The sequence below is a fragment of the Pleurodeles waltl genome, chromosome 8, assembly GCF_031143425.1.
Source record: "Pleurodeles waltl isolate 20211129_DDA chromosome 8, aPleWal1.hap1.20221129, whole genome shotgun sequence".
NCBI lineage: Eukaryota > Metazoa > Chordata > Amphibia > Caudata > Salamandridae > Pleurodeles > Pleurodeles waltl.
The window spans coordinates 1,108,069,662-1,108,086,285 of NC_090447.1; positions in this window are offsets into that span (position 1 = coordinate 1,108,069,662).

A 16,624-nucleotide genomic window follows, 5' to 3' on the forward strand; every position below is an offset into this window, starting at 1 on the left:
GTCTCTCAAGTGTGTGTCTTGCCCAATTGCTTCGGAGGGGGCAACATGCCCTGTGCTTGGTCCTGGGGAGTGCAAGGCCACAGTCTCTCAAGTGGGTGACTTGCCCACTTGGTCTGGAGGGGGCATCGTGCCCTGTGCTCTTGATCCTGAGGAGTCTGGGGTAGGTGGGTGTCTTATCCACTAGTTCTGGAGGGGCATCGTGCTGTGTGCTCTTGATCCTGGGGAGTCTTGGTTAGATGGGTGTCTTACCCACTGGTTCTGGAGTGGGCATCGTACCCTGTGCTCTTGATCCTGGTGAGTCTGGGGTAGGTGGGTGTCTTACCCACTGGTTCTGGAGAGGGCATCGTGCTCTGTGCACTTGATCCTGGGGAGTGCAAGGTCACAGTCTCTCAGGTGGGTGTCTTAGCCACTGGATTTGAAGGGGGCAAGCCGCACAGCAGCCCATGGAGGCAGGATGAGATACCGTCTGCCGGCAGTGATGGCTGCTCAGTGGTGGTGCTGCTGCTGGTGGAGGGAGGCTCCTGCCCATCCCCTGCAACCTCAGACGGCTGCTCACTGGAGGTGGTGGTGCTGCTGCTGCTAGGGGGAGTCTCCTGCCCATCCCCTGCAAACCGGGACAGCTGCTCACTGGAGGTGGTGGTGGTGGTGCTGCTGGGGGTTGACTCCTGCCCATCCTCTGCAACCTCAGATGGCTACTCACTGAAGGTGGTGGTGGTGGTGTTGCTGGGGGGGAGGCTCCTGCCCATCCCCTGCAACCTCGGACGGCAGCACAACCATGGTTGGTGGTGGGGGCTCCATCACAGTTCCTGCCCCAGGCAGGAAGCTCTTCCTGCCTGCTGGTGCTGGCTCCTTTCCCTTCTTGGCAGCAACTTGGGCAGGCTCCTTTTCCTTCTTGGCAGCAGCTTGGGCAGGCTCCTTCCCCTTCTTGGCAGCAGCTTGGGAAGGGTCTTTTTCCTTCTTGGCAGCAGCTTGGGCAGGCTCTTTTCCCTTCTTGGCAGTGGCTCGGGCAGGCTTCCTTATCCTCAGGACATGTGGCCTGGATCCTTTTCTACCACAAGTGGGTGTGGTGACGACTGGGCCCGTGTACAGGGTGGCTGAGGTGCTTGGCTGGGTTCTTCCCACCCTGCCCAGATATGCAGGATGGGGGGAGGGGTAGGGAAGAGGTCAATGGTGGATAGGAAAAACTTTTTAGGGACACTGGGGCAGGAAGAGGGAGAAGGTTTGGGAGTGGAGGAAGAGGGAATGATTGTTGGAGGTATCTGTCTGCTGATTTTGGGTGCAGGTCCATGGGCTGGATGCTGTTGTGAGGTGGATGGCTGTTGGGTGTCTGTGTGCTTGCATTGTGTACATTGGGGGGCAACAGACACAGTTGGAGAGGACACAGGGGATATGTGCATAGCTGTTGTGGCGGTGTCTGCCAGTGAGGTGTGTGTTCTGCTTGGTGTGGGGGTGATGCTGGTCGATGATGTAGTGCATGCAGGTGTGAGTGTGGATGGAACTGAGTGGGAGGTGGTGGAAAGGGAGACAGCGGAAATAGTGGAGCTGGTATGTCTGCATCTGTATGGTGTTGTTTGGAGTGCCTGTGGGATGAAGTGCTTGTGTTTGCCTGAACTACTCTTGTGTGTTGTCTTGTGTGCATGCTTGTCTGCCTGTTTGCATGGAATGGGTTGGGGTTGAAGAGAATGGGACTGGGAAGTGGAAGTTGGAGGAGGGAGGGTAGAAGCAGGGACAATGGCTGCCATCAGAGAGGAGGCCAGAGCCTGGATCGATCTCTGTTGGGCCACCAATCCAGTGTGAATGCCCTCCAGGAATGCATAAGTCTGTTGCATTTGGGCTGCTAGCCCCTGGATGGCATCCACAATGGTTGACTGCCCTACAGAGATGGATCTCAGGAGGTCAATAGCATACTCACTCAGGGCATCAGGGCTAACTGGGGCAGAGCATGAGGTGCCTGGGGCGAAGGAGATGCCCACCCTTCCTGGTGAGCAGGCATGGGCAGCTCAATGAGGCACTGCTGGGAGGGCGGTGCTGGTACAGGTGTGGTGGCTGTACCTGAAAGTGGGGTGGTCACAGAGGTGTCCGCCACCACCCTGGAACTTCCATCGGAGGAGGTATCTGTGTCTAAACTGTCCCCTCCAGTCTCCGCCGTGGTGCTCTCACCGTCGGTGGACTCTGCCTCCTGGGTACTGTGGGATGCAGCTCCCTCCGTCGCTGGTGCCTCTGCTCCTCCGCCAGATGATAATGCCAATGCACATAAGGACAAAACAAAAATGGGTGGGAAAGAGACAAAGGATACACTTGGTCAATAGCTGCTCCAACACCACCGTTGGTGTACCCTCAAACACAGGGAACAGGCCTACGCAATATGCATTGCACTACCAGAGAAATAGCTTGCCACCAAGGCATGGGGAGGGGCACACACCGCCAAATGCAGCACACCTGGAACCCATGCAGCCCTGACCAGTACTGGATGCTTACAAGCTAGGTAGCAGGATTATCCCCTCAGAACCTTACCCACCAGGGGACCTATGCTGCAATGTCAGAACTGGCCTAGGGGCACCCAATGACACACAACCCCCACCCGGATACCACCCTACTGTAGGAGACTGACCTGGCTTACAGTGGGTACCTGATGGTACTTACACCTTGTGCCAGGTCCAGTTATCCCTTATTAGTAGATTAGTAGTGTTCTAGCAGATTAGGCTGATAGAGGTAGCTATAGCAGAGCAGTTTAGGCTGAACTAGGAGACATGCAAAGCTCCTACCATACAACTTATATCATATAGTACTATATCATAAGAAACATAATACTCAAAGGGCCATATGTATGAAAACTGGGGTCTGCGAATCGCAAATAGCGATTATTAAGAAATCGCTATTTCTGAGTCGCAATTGGCTATGTAACAAAAGTGCGATTCGGAATTAGCGATTTCTTAAAAATCGCTATTTGTGGTTTGCGAGGCCCATTTACCGAATCGCAATTTGCGTTCTCGCAATTTGCGATTTTTTTGCGATTCGGTAAAAAATCACAAAATGCGAGAAAGTTCGAGAATGCACACCTGGAGGAGCCTGATGACATCACCAGCAGGAAATGAGTCATCCCAGGCAGTTTCAGGTGCCACACCTAAACCAGCATCCTGAGAGAGAGCAGCCCAGCCACATAAAGCAGCACTCAGCAGGAGCAGCAACACCTGAGCCAGAATGGAGACCCAAGGAACATCACAGGAGAAGCAGGAGAGGAAGCGCAAACTCAAGTTCAGTGAACAGGAGCTGGAGGTACTGACTGAAGAGGTAGTGAGGAGCCATGACCGCCTGTTTGGGAAATCATCACTCCAGGTACCTGAGAGCAAGAAAAGAAGGCTATGGCTTGACATCCAGGGAAAAATCTGCACCATTGGAGTGGCACAGCGCTCCATTGATGAGATTAAGAAAAGGTGGTACGACCTGTGCTCCCGGGCAAAGGAGAGGGTGGCAAGGAGACTTGCAGAGGCCAGGGGCACAGGTGGCGGACCACCAACCGAACCACCTGCCACACCACTGGAGGACCTGGTGGAATCCACACTCCTCCCTGAAGCTGTGACAGGGGTCACAGATATCGACACCTCCGGTCAACCGAGTACCAGCCAAGGTAAGTGCAATGTTGTTGTGTGAACCCAATATGTGCATGCACAAAAGCCCCTTAGGAATTAGCATGTAATGTGAAGTAGTGTGTGAAGTAGTCCAGTCCACATCTGAGAAGCAGCTCAACAATGCATTATGGGAGTTGCGGTCCACAAACTAGGACAGACAGTAGCATGACAATGTAATGAAGCATAATGAAGCATAGTGACACCCAAGGTAACACAACACCATGTAGAGCAGTACCTGTACCTTTATTGCCATTTTCAGACAGATAATGTAACATACAGAACTGACATGCTGCATTGTGTTGTTGCAGGTGGGCCTGGCCCAGCAGCCACACACAGTCCTTGTGTAGGGGAGACGGACACCCAGCAGCCCTCTGACACCAACACCAATGGGTCCTTCCACATCTCCACTGTGCGCCGCAGGCCCAGGGCACTACCACTGCCAGACCTCAGTGGCGACTCAGATGTGCAGCAGGAGGGGCCAAGCACACCGTCTGCACCAGACAGGCGCAGCCAGATACCGGAGGACAGGGGTCATGCAGCACAATGCAGGAGTGCCACAGTGTCCCAGCAGCAACCGCATGAGGCAGGTGAGGGTCCATCCTTGTTCGGGGGCCTTGAGGCTGCTATGTTGCAGCAACAGCGCCTGCAAAACAAGCGAATACTGAGTTTGGACCGGAATCTGAGAGTCCACAATAGACACATGATGGGCCTGCATCGTCAACTTGACACACTGAACAGCAACATCACACAGCTGTGTGAGGGACAGGTGCAGGCTTCTGAGGACACTAGGGACCTTACTAGTGCAGTGCGTGACCTCTGTCAGGAGCTGCGCCATGAAAGGGTCAACCGGAGCAGACATGAACACCGCTTCAGGACAATATTTGCAAGCTACTGCAGGTCCTCAAACAGGATGGCAAACTCCACAGCACTCATCGCCCGTCGAGCTGTGGCGGCACAAGTGGAGGCTGCACACACCAGCAGGGACGTGGTCCAGGGCCTTGTGCAAATCACTAATGTCATTGAACTTGTCATGGGACAGAGATCTGCCACTCCCAGTGAGGTAGCCTTGGGGGACACTGAGGACAGTTCTAGCCTCAGTAGTGTGGCAGTACCTGCAGCAGACACCAGACGGCACAGCACTGCCACTGAGGGTGACATTCAGGGTGCCAGTGAGTTAACTGGGCACCCGAGTGGTGTACGTGGGAGGAGGAAGTGACTCTTGCTGCATTGACACTGGTGTTACCACTATGACGTAATAGTGCGCGACTCATTTCTTTTGTTATTTTTAGTTTTTACCATCACCTGTTTACTTCATTTATCACCATTCATTACCTGATGTAAAGTAATACATTTCTATCCATACAGGTACAGTTGTCAGTGGAGTTTTGTCATTCATACTCACGTCTGAAATGGTTGTGTGTGATGTCGGCACGCCTTTGCCTTCCCTCTGCTGCACTGGTCCTGTCTGCTGGCTGTAGAGGTGGTATGGGATCGTCATCCTCATCTGATTCAGTGTCACTGATTTCTTTAGGTATGCCCCTGGTTGTAGCTATATTGTGCAGGAATGCACAAGTAGCCACTATTCTACATGTGGTTTCTGGACTGTACTGTAGTGCCCCTCCACTCTTGTGGAGGCAACGGAAGCGACTCTTCAGAAGGCCAAATGTGCGCTCAACCACGTTGCGGGTTGCCCTGTGTGCTGCATTGTATCTCCGTTCTGCTGGTGTTGTGGGATTGAGGTAGGGCGTCATCATGTAGGTGCGCACTGCGTAGGCACTGTCTCCTGGAAGGGACAGAAGATATGATGAATTACTCAGCCATCTGACATGGGTTTGTCATCTATGCGCCAGTGTACAGAGTGACATTACCTAGTAGATATCCTTCACCAAACTCCCCAGCTAGCAGTCTTGTGTGAATGCCGCTGTGAAGAAAGATATATGAATCATGTGTGCTCCCTGGGTACCTGGCCACGAGATCAGTTATGATATAGGAGGCATTGCATATCACCTGTATATTCATGGAATGTTGGTGTTTGCGGTTTCGGTACACATACTCTGTGACTGATGGTGGACATATTGCCACATGTGTGCCATCTATGGCACCTAGGACATGGGGGAACTGTGCTATCTGATAAAACTCAATTTTTATCTGCTGTATTTCCTGTGGGGTGTGTGGGAATCAGATGTACTGTTGGAGTTTGCTTAGCATGGCGTTGATAAATGCATTGAAAAATCTGGAGAGGGTGCTCTGTGACACCCCCTCAGCCGCTGCTATGACCCCTTGATAGCTCCCTGAGGCGAGTAGGTGTAAGGAGCATAATACCTGCACATGGGTGGGGATACTATGTGTCCTTAGTGTTCTGCGCTGCAGTAGGGGTTGTAGCTCACCTATCAGATCAAGTATCATAGCTGAGCTTAACCTATACCTCTCAAATATTTCCTCCTCTGTCAGGTCAAAAAGTGTAATGCGCTCCTGTCTCCTCCTCCCTCTCCTCAAACCTGCCAGGATCCTCATCCTCCTCGGCATTACGTAGAGTGCAGCCATTGTGGAAAATAGTCTGAGGCATTCTGGGCCTCTTCATATAGGTTGCACCTGGTTACCACCTGCTTTCACTTAGAGGTATTTTGCATGTGCAAAATGCCATTCTGCGAAAAATCGCTAATTGCGATTTTTTGATGCATCTATTTGCGCTTTGGATTTTGCAATTCACATTTTGCACCTCGCAATTTCCTGCTGGAAATACCGAATCGCAAAATGCGACTAGCAAAACCAGGTCGCACCGCAAAAATCGCAATTTTTGCGATTTATTATTTTTGGTCTGCGAATGCCTTTCATGCATCGCAGACCACATTTTTGCACTCGCAAACGGACTATTTTTGAGATTCGCACCGTTTGCGAATGCAAAATCGCTTGATACATCTGGCCCAAAGTTACTAAAAATAAAGGTACTTTATTTTAGTGACAATATGCCAAAAGTATCTCAGAGGATATACTCCCTTAGAAGGTAAGTAAACAAATGGACCCCAGGCCTAGTGTAGTGTGTAGAGGGTCACTGGGAGTGTAAGAAAACACTAAGGGTTTCCAAGATACACCACCCTAAGACCCTGAAAAGTAGGAGTAAAGTTACCCTACTACCCCAGAAAGACCGTAAAGTTGAGATAGGGGATTCTACAAAGAAAACAACTGACTGCAAAGCACTGAAGATGGATTCCTGGACCTGAGGACCTGCAAAGGAAAGGGACTAAGTCCAAGAGCCATGCAAGTGTCCGGGGGGGGGGGGGTGGGCAGGAGCCCACTAATCCCCGGATGAAGGTGCAAAAGGATTGCCTCCTGGTGGAAGAAGCTGAAGATTCTGCAACAACGGAAGATGCTAGGAACTTCTCCTTTGGTCAGAAGATGTCCCACTGCGTACTGGAGGATGCAGAGTTGTTTCCATGAAGAAAGACTGCAAACAAGCCTTGCTAGCTGCAAGCGTCACGGTTGAAGGTTTTGGGTGCTTCCAGGGCCCAGGAAGGACCAGGAGGTCACCCCATGGAGGAGGAGACAGAGGGGACGCTCAGCAACAGAGAGAGCCCACGCAGAAGCAGGCAGCACCCGCAGAAGTATCTGAACTGGTGTTCAAGAAATCTGAGCATAGCGGTCATCTCAGCACAACAAAAGAGGGTCCCAGGAAGTCAGAGGTCAACTCAGTGAGTTGGGCAAAGCAGGATGGAGTGCTGGGGACGTGGGCTGTGCTGTGCACAAAGGAAGTCTTGCAAACATGCACAGAAGCCCTAGCCGCTGCAGTTCACGCAGTACACAGGATTACTGTCTGGCGTGGGGAGGCAAGGACTTACCTCTACCAAATTAGGAGAGAAGGACCACTGGACTGTCGGGGTCACTTGGATCCAGCTCCTGTGTTCCAGGGACCACACTCGTCAAGATGAGAGGGGGCCCAGAGGACCGGTGATGAAGAGGTTTGGTGCCTGCGTTAGCAGGGAAAAGATTCCTTCGACCCACGGGAGATTTCTTCTTGGCTTCCAGTGAAGGGTGAAGGAAGACAGCCCTCAGAGCATGCACCACCAGGAAACAGTTGACAAAGCCGGCAGGTTGAGGTGCTACAATGTTGCTGTAGCTTCTTGCTACTTTGTTGCAGTTTTGCAGGTGACCTGGAGCAGTCACCGGTCAATTCTTGGAAGAAGTCATGTAGGAAAGTGCAGAGGAACTCTGGTGAGCTCTTAAATTCGTTATCTGAAGAGGAACCCACAGGAGAGACCCTAAATAGCCCTCAGAGGAGGATTGGCTACCTAACCAGGTAAGAGCCTATCAGGAGGGGTCTCTGATGTCACCTGCTGGCACTGGCCACTCAGAGGTCTCCATTGTGCCCTCACACCTCTGCATTCAAGATGGTAGAGGTCTGGGACACACTGGAGGAGCTCTGGGCACCAACCCTAGGGTAGTGATGGACAGGGGAGTGGTCACTCCCCTTTCCTTTGTCCATTTTCACACCAGAGCTGGGGCTGGGGGCTCCCTGAACCGGTGTAGACTGGTTTATGGAAGGAGGGCACCATCTGTGCCCTTCAAAGCATTCCCAGAGGCCAGGAGAGGCTACTCCTCTCATGCCCTTAACACCTATTTCCAAAGGGAGAGGGTGTAACACCCTCTCTCAGAGGAACTCCTTAGTTTTGCCTTCCTGGGACTGGGCTGCACAGGCCCCAGAGGGGCAGAAACCTGTCTGAGGGTTGGCAGCAGCGGTAGCTGCAGAGAAAACCCCAGAGAGTTAGTTTGGCAGTACCCGGGGTCCATGCTGGAGCCCCGAGGATGCATGGGATTGGCACCCCAATACCAGATTTGGCTTGGGGGGACAATTCCATGATCTTAGGCATGTTACATGGCCATGTTCGGAGTTACTATTGTGAAGCTATACATAGGTATTGACCTATATGTAGTTCACGTGTGCAATGGTGTCCCCGCACTCACAAAGTCCGGGGAAATTGCCCTGAACAATGTGGGAACACCTTGGCTAGTGCCAGGGTGCCCTCACACTTAGTAACTTTGCACCTAACCTTCACTAAGTGAGGGTTAGACATATAGGTGACTTATAAGTTACTTAAGTGCAGTGTAAAATGGCTGTGAAATAACATGGACGTTATTTCACTCAGGCTGCAGTGGCAGTCCTGTGTAAGAATTGTCTGAGCTCCCTATGGGTGGCAAAAGAAATTGTGCAGCCCATAGGGATCTCCTGGAACCCCAATACTCTGGGTACCTAGGTATATATACTAGGGTATTATAAGGGTTTTCCAGTGTGCCTATCAGATTTGGTGTAAATGGTCATTAGCCTGCAGTGACAATTTAAAAAGCAAAGAGAGCATGAACACTGAGATTCTGGTTAGCAGAGTCTCAGTGATACATTTAGGCACCACACAGGGAACACTTACAGGGTACAACTTATGAGCACTGGGGTCCTGGCTAGCAGGATCCCAGTGACACAGGCAAAAACAAACATACACACAAGTAAAAATTGGGGTAACATGCCAGGCAAGATGGTACTTTCCTACACCTACCATGCGTAAGTTGTAATGATGGGCACTGTACTCACCCCCTTGTAGCTGCTGTGATGCCCTCAAGGGCCATCCAGATCAGGATAGGCCACTGCCAGTATGCAGGCCATCAGGGGGTTCAATGGGCACCCCTTCCTCATTGAGAAGCCATCCCAGTTGGGCCTTGTAGGATGCTGGCCTGGCTTGTAGCGGGTACCAGAGATACTTACACCTTGTGCCAGGTCCAGTTATCCCTTATCGGTGTAGAAGAGGTGTTTCTAGCAGCGAAGGCTGATAGAAGGTAGCTATGGCAAAGCAGCTTAGGCTGAACTAGGAGACATGTAAAGCTCCTACTATACCACTGGTGTCATATGCACAATATCATAAAAAAACAAAATACACAGATATACAAAAAATAAAGGTACTTTATTTTAATGACAATATGCCAAAAGTATCTCAGTGAGTACCCTCAGTATGAGGATGAGAAATATACACAAGATATATGTACACAATACCAAAATTATGCAGTAATAGCAAAAGGAAGTAATGCAAGCAGTGTAAAGTTACAATAGATTGCAATAGGAGCACATAGGTATAGGGGCAACACAAACCATATACTCCAAAGGTGGAATGCGAACTACGAATGGACCCCAAACCTATGTGAGCTACTAGAGGGTCTCTGGGACTGTAAGAAAACAGTGAGGGTTAGAAAAATAGCCCACCCCAAGACCCTGTAAGGTAGGTGTAAAGTGCACCTACAACCCCCAGAGAGCACAGAAGTCGTGATAGGGGTATTCTGCAAGGAAAACCAGCACCAGCAATGCAACAACAGTGGATTTCCGGACCTGAGTACCTGTAAGACAAGGGGACCAAGTCCAAGAGTCGCGACAGTGTCAAGGGTGGGCAGGAGCCCAGGAAATGCCAGCTGAGGGTGCAAGGAAGCTGCCACCAGATGGATGAAGCTTGGTGTTTTGCAAGAACGAAGAGGACTAGGAACTTCCCCTTTGGAGGATGGATGTCCCACATCATGAAGAAGCTTGCAGAGGTATTCCCACACAGAAAGACCACAAACAAGCCTTGCTAGCTGCAAGGGTCGCGGTTAGGGTTTTTGGATGCTACTGTGGCCCAGGAGGGACCAGGATGTCGCCACTTGGAGGAGGAGACAGAGGGGGCGCCCAGGAAGTCAGGGTATCCTCACAGAAGCAGGCAGCACCCGCAGAAGTACCTGAACAGGCACCTGGAAGAAGAGTGAACCAGAGTCCACGCGAAGTCACAAAAGGGAGTCCCATGACGCTGGAGGACAACTCAGAAGGTTGTGCACTACAGGTTAGAGTGTCGGGGACCCAGGCTTGGCTGTGCATGAAGGAAATCCTGGAAGAGTGCACAGGAGCCGGAGCAGCTGCAAATCATGCGGTACCCAGCAATGCAGTCTAGCGTGGGGAGGCAAGGACTTACCTCCACCGAACTTGGACTGAAGAGTCACTGGACTGTGGGAGTCACTTGGACAGAGTTGCTGAGTTCCAGGGACCATGCTCGTTGTGCTGAGAGGGGACCCAGAGGACCAGTGATGCAGTCTTTTGTTGCCCACGGTTGCAGGGGGAAGATTCCGTCAACGCACATGAGATTTCTTCAGAGCTCCTGGTGCAAGAAGGAGGTAGGCTCCCCCCAGAGCATGCACCACCTGGAAACAGTGGAGAAGACCGTCAGGATGAAGCGATACAAGGTTGCTAGTGGTCGTCTGGCTACTTTGTTGCGGTATTGCAGGTGTCCTGAGCAGTCAGCGGTTGATCCTTTGGCAGAAGGTGAAGAGGGAGATGCAGAGGAACTCTGGTGAGCTCTTGCATTCGGTATCTGAAGAATTCCCCAAAGCAGAGACCCTAAATAGCCAGCAAAGGAGCTTTGGCTACCTAGGAAGGAGGATTGGCTACTAAGAGAGCTAAGAGCCTATCAGAAGGAGTTTCTGACGTCACCTGCTGGCACTGGCCACTCAGAGCAGTCCAGTGTGCCAGCAACACCTCTGAATCCAAGATGGCAGAGGTCTGGGGCACACTGGAGGAGCTCTGGGCACCTCCCCTGGGAGGTGCAGGTCAGAGGAGTGGTCACTCCCCTTTCCTTTGTCCAGTTTCACACCAGAGCAGGGCTGGGGGATCCCTGAACCGGTGTAGACTGGCTTATGCAGAGATGGGCAGCATCTGTGCCCATCAAAGCATTTCCAGAGGCTGGGGGTGGCTACTCCTCCCCAGCCATCACACCTATTTCCAAAGGGAGAGGGTGTTACACCCTCTCTCGGAGGAAATCCTTTATTCTGCCTTCCTGGGCCAGGGCTGCCTGGACCCCAGGAGGGCAGAAACCTGTCTGAGGGGTTGGCAGCAGCAGCAGCTGCAGTGGAGACCCCGGAAAGGCAGTTTGGCAGTACCCGGGTTCTGTGCTAGAGACCCCGGGGATCATAGAATTGTCTCCCCAATGCCAGAATGGCATTGGGGTGACAATTCCATGATCTTAGACATGTTACATGGTCATGTTCGGAGTTACCATTGTGACGCTATACATAGGTAGTGACCTATGTATAGTGCACGCGTGTAATGGTGTCCCCACACTCACAAAGTCCGGGGAATTTGCCCTGAACGATGTGGGGGCACCTTGGCTAGTGCCAGGGTGCCCACACACTCAGTAACTTTGCACCCAACCTTCACCAGGTGAAGGTTAGACATATAGGTGACTTATAAGTTACTTAAGTGCAGTGGTAAATGGCTGTGAAATAACATGGACGTTATTTCACTCAGGCTGCACTGGCAGGCCTCTGTAAGAATTGTCAGATCTCCCTATGGGTGGCAAAAGAAATGCTACAGCCCATAGGGATCTCCTGGAACCCCAATACCCTGGGTACCTCAGTACCATATACTAGGGAATTATATGGCTGTTCCAGTATGCCAATATGGATTTGGTGAAATTGATCACTAGCCTGTTAGTGACAATTTGGAAAGCAGAGAGAGCATAACCACTGAAGTTCTGGTTAGCAGAGCCTCAGTGAGACAGTTAGTCATCACACAGGGAACACATACAAGGCACATACTTATGAGCACTGGGGCCCTGCCTGACAGGGTCCCAGTGACACATAGACTAAAACAACATATATACAGTGAAATATGGCGGTAACATGCCAGGCAAGATGGTACTTTCCTACACAACCCCCCCCAAACGAAGGACAATAAGACTAGCCATGACCTGATGAGTCTTCATTGTCTAAGTGGAAATATCTGGAGAGTCCATCTGCATTGGAGTGGGTACTCCCAGGTCTATGTTCCACTGTATAGTTCATCCCCTGTAGAGATAAGGACCACCTCAACAATTTAGGATTTTCACCTTTCATTTGTTTTAGCCAAAGTAGAGGTTTGTGGTCTGTCTGAACAATGAAGTGAGTGCCAAACAGGTATGGTCTCAACTTCTTCAGTGCCCAGACCACAGCAAAGGCCTCCATCTCAATGGCAGACCAACGCTTTTCTCTAGGAGTCAACCTTCTGCTGATAAAAGCAACTGGTTGATCCTGGCCCTCAGAATTAAGTTGTGATAAGACTGCCCCTACCCCTAATTCAGATGCATCAGTATGAACAATTAATTTCTTGGAGTAACATGAGCTTTTTAGGACAGGTGCAGTGCACATGGCCTGTTTGAGCTCCTCAAAAGCTTTCTGACAGCTAGCTGTCCACAATACCTTTTTAGGCATCTTCTTGCTAGTGAGATCATTAAGTGGGGCTGCAATGGAGCCATAGTTTTTAATGAATCTCCTGTAATACCCAGTGAGGCCTTGGAAGGCTCTCACCTGGGTCTGAGCTGTAGGGGGAACGCAATCCATGATTGTCTGGATTTTCCCCTGAAGTGGTGCAATCTGTTCTCCACCTACCATGTTTCCCAGATAAACCACTTTCCCCTGCCCTATCTGGCACTTTGAAGCCTTGATAGTGAGGCCTGCCTTTTGCAGGGCCTCCAAAACTTTCCACAGGTGGACCAGGTGATCATCCCTAGTGGAGCTCAAGACAGCTATATCGTCTAGATATGCTGCACTAAAAGCCTCCAACACTTACAGGACTGTATTCACCGACCTCTGAAAAGTGGCAGGTGCATTTCTCAACCCAAAGGGTATCACTGTAAATTGGTAGTGCCCTCCTATAGTTGAAAATGCAGTTTTAGCTTTAGAACCCCCTGCTAATTTGATCTGCCAATACCCTGCAGTCAAATCAAAGGTGCTTAGATACTTGGCAGATGCTAGTGTATCTATGAGCTCATCTGCCCTGGGTATAGGGTGAGCATCAGTTTTTGTTACCTGGTTGAGACCTCTGTAATCTACACAAAACCTCATCTCCCTTTTGCCATCTTTTGAGTGAGGCTTTGGTACAAGCACCACAGGAGAGGCCCATGGGCTTTCAGAATGTTCAACCACTCCTAGATCAAGCATTTTCTGAACTTCTTGCTTTCTGCAGTCCCTGACATGGTCAGGCTGCCTATAGATTTTACTTTTGACAGGCAAGCTGTCTCCAGTATCAATTGTGTGTTCACACCAAGATGTGGTGCCTGGCACAGTTGAAAAGATTTCAGAAAACTGTCCAAGGAGATTTATGCAGTTGTCTTTCTGCTCTGCAGTAAGACAGTTTGCCAAAACTACACCTTCCACTAAAGCGTCATCTTCAGTGGAAGACAAGAGATCAGGGAGAGGGTCACTCTCTTCTTCCTGTCCTTCATCTGTTGCCATGAGCAGGGTGAGATCAGCCCTGTCATAGTAGGGTTTTAGGCGGTTGACATGAATCACCCTAAGGGGACTCCTGGCAGTGACCAGGTCAACCAAATAGGTGACCTCGCCCTTCTTTTCAACAATGAGATGGGTTCCACTCCATTTGTCCTCGAGTGCTCTTGGGGCCACAGGCTCGAATACCCACACCTTCTGTCCTGGTTGGTACTGAATCAGAACAGCCTTCTGGTCATGCCATTGCTTCTGGAGCTCTTGGCTGGCCTGTAGGTTTTTACTGGCCTTTTTCATGTACTCGGCCATTCTGGATCTTAGGGCAAGTACATAGTCCACTATATCCTGTTTGGGAGTTTTTAAAGGTTGTTCCCAACCCTCCTTCACAAGTGTTAGTGGACCTCTTACAGGGTGCCCAAATAGGAGTTCAAAGGGGCTGAAGCCCACTCCTTTCGGGGGTACCTCCCTGTAAGCAAAAAGGAGGCAAGGTAACAGGACATCCCATCTCCTCCTGAGTTTTTCAGGGAGTCTCATTATCATTCCTTTGAGAGTTTTATTAATCCTCTCTACCAGTTCATTTGTCTGTGGATGATAAGGTGTGGTGAATTTGTATGTTACACCACATTCCTTCCACATAGCCTTCAATTATGCAGACATAAAGTTGCTATCCCTGTCTGATACAACCTCTTTTGGAAAACCCACCCTGGAAAAGATTCCCAGGAGGGCTTTTGCCACTGCAGGTGCTGTAGTGGTCCTTAGAGGAATTGCTTCAGGATATCTTGTGGCATGGTCTACTACCACCAAGATAAACCTATTGCCTGAAGCAGTAGGAGGGTCAAGGGGGGCAACTATGTCAACCCCTACCCTTTCAAAGGGAACCCCAACCACAGGTAGTGGAATAAGAGGAGCCTTTGGTGTGCCACCAGTCTTGCCACTGGCTTGGCAGGTCACGCAAGACTTACAAAAATCTTTTGTGTCCTCTGACATCCTAGGCCAGTGAAACAGGGGGACAAGCCTTTCCCATGTTTTAATCTGGCTCAAATGCCCAGCCAAAGGAATGTCATGTGCCAGAGTTAGGAGGAACTCTCTGTACTGCAGTGGAAAGACCAATCTCCTGGCTGCTCCAGGTTTTGGATCCCTTGCCTCTGTGTACAAGAGGTTGTCCTCCCAGTAAACTCTATGTGAGTCACTGACATCCCCATTTTACTGCTTGACAGCTTGGTGTCTGAGACCCTCTAATGTGGGACAGGATTGCTGTGCCACACTCAGCTCTTCCCTGGCAGGCCCCCCTCCACCCAAAATCTCAGCAGTGTCTGCTACCAGCTCATCTGGTAAAGGTTCTGCACAGGGAGGAAATTCTTCTTCCTCAGAAGGAGAATCATCTGTAGAGGGAGGGATAGTGGGTAGGGATTTACCCTTGCTACCCCTAGCTTTAGGGAGCACATGGCCCATTGTTCCAGGATCCAAGTCACCCAGTCCTTTTTGCTTTTTGGCCTGAGCCCTTGTCAAAGCAAAAATATGCCCAGGAATGCCCAGCATTGCTGCATGAGCCTCCAACTCCACTTCAGCCCAAGCTGATGTCTCTAAATCATTTCCTAGTAGACAGTCTACAGGTAAATCGGAAGCAACCACAACTTTCTTTGGACCAGTAACCCCCCCCCCCAGTTGAGATTCACAACAGCCACGGGGTGGCTAAGAGTGTTGTTATGAGCGTCTGTCACTTGGTACTGGTGACCAAGTAGGTGTTGTTCAGGGTGTACCAGTTTCTCTATCACACTGGCACCTGTGTCCCTGTAGACCTGAACCCCAACACCATTGATTAGGGGAAGTTGCTTGTACTTATCCATATTAAGGGGACAAGCAACCAATGATCTCAATATTGCTGACCAGAGTGTTGTCTGCCCTGATTAAACACATGTGCAGCTACATTGTTTTCCCCCAAGTTGAATATTTGGCCACAGTGAAGGCGGAGTTCTATGTAATGGGACATACCCCCAACAAAATTGGTACGATTGATGGAACATTTTGCATTTGTTTCCCCGTCAAAATGAACAGGTGTACAGAAATGTTAAGAGTCTCTACTCTATAAATGTACAGTTAGTGTCCTTGGCGGACCAGTAAATCTCCCACTTCAATGCTAAGTATCCTGGTTCGGTGCATGATGCCTTTGACCTGGGGAATAGCAGCATCCCACATGTGATGGCCCAACTACAGAGGCACAGGGTGTGGCTAATAGGTGAGCCCTGGTCCCCACCCAACATATGTTGATGCATAGGTATGGTGTGGGCCACATAGGATAGCGTGTGGCTAAATGTTGTCTCTCAATATTTCATGTGACTCTGGTTACCCAAATCTCTCATGGCTGCTGATCCCTGTGAGGAATGCCAGGAGAAGAGCAGAAGAACTTTATAATAAGGCACATGGATGAACAAGGAGGATAATAGAAAGGACCTTTTTGTCCTCCTGAAGGCCAGGTTCCGGTGTCTCCATCTAACAGGTGCTACTCACCCAAGAAGGTCTGCCAGATTATAGTGGTATGCTGCATGTTGCACAACCTTGCCCTGAGATGCCATGTGCCTTTTCTGCAGGAGGAGGAAGCTGGAGATGCTCGTGCGGCAGCAGTAGACCCTTTGGACAGTGACGATGAGGAGGCAGAGGATGAGGATGAGGACAACAGAACATCAGTCATCAGACAGCGCTTCCAATGACACACAGGTAAGACAGTGTTACTTCCCATTTCA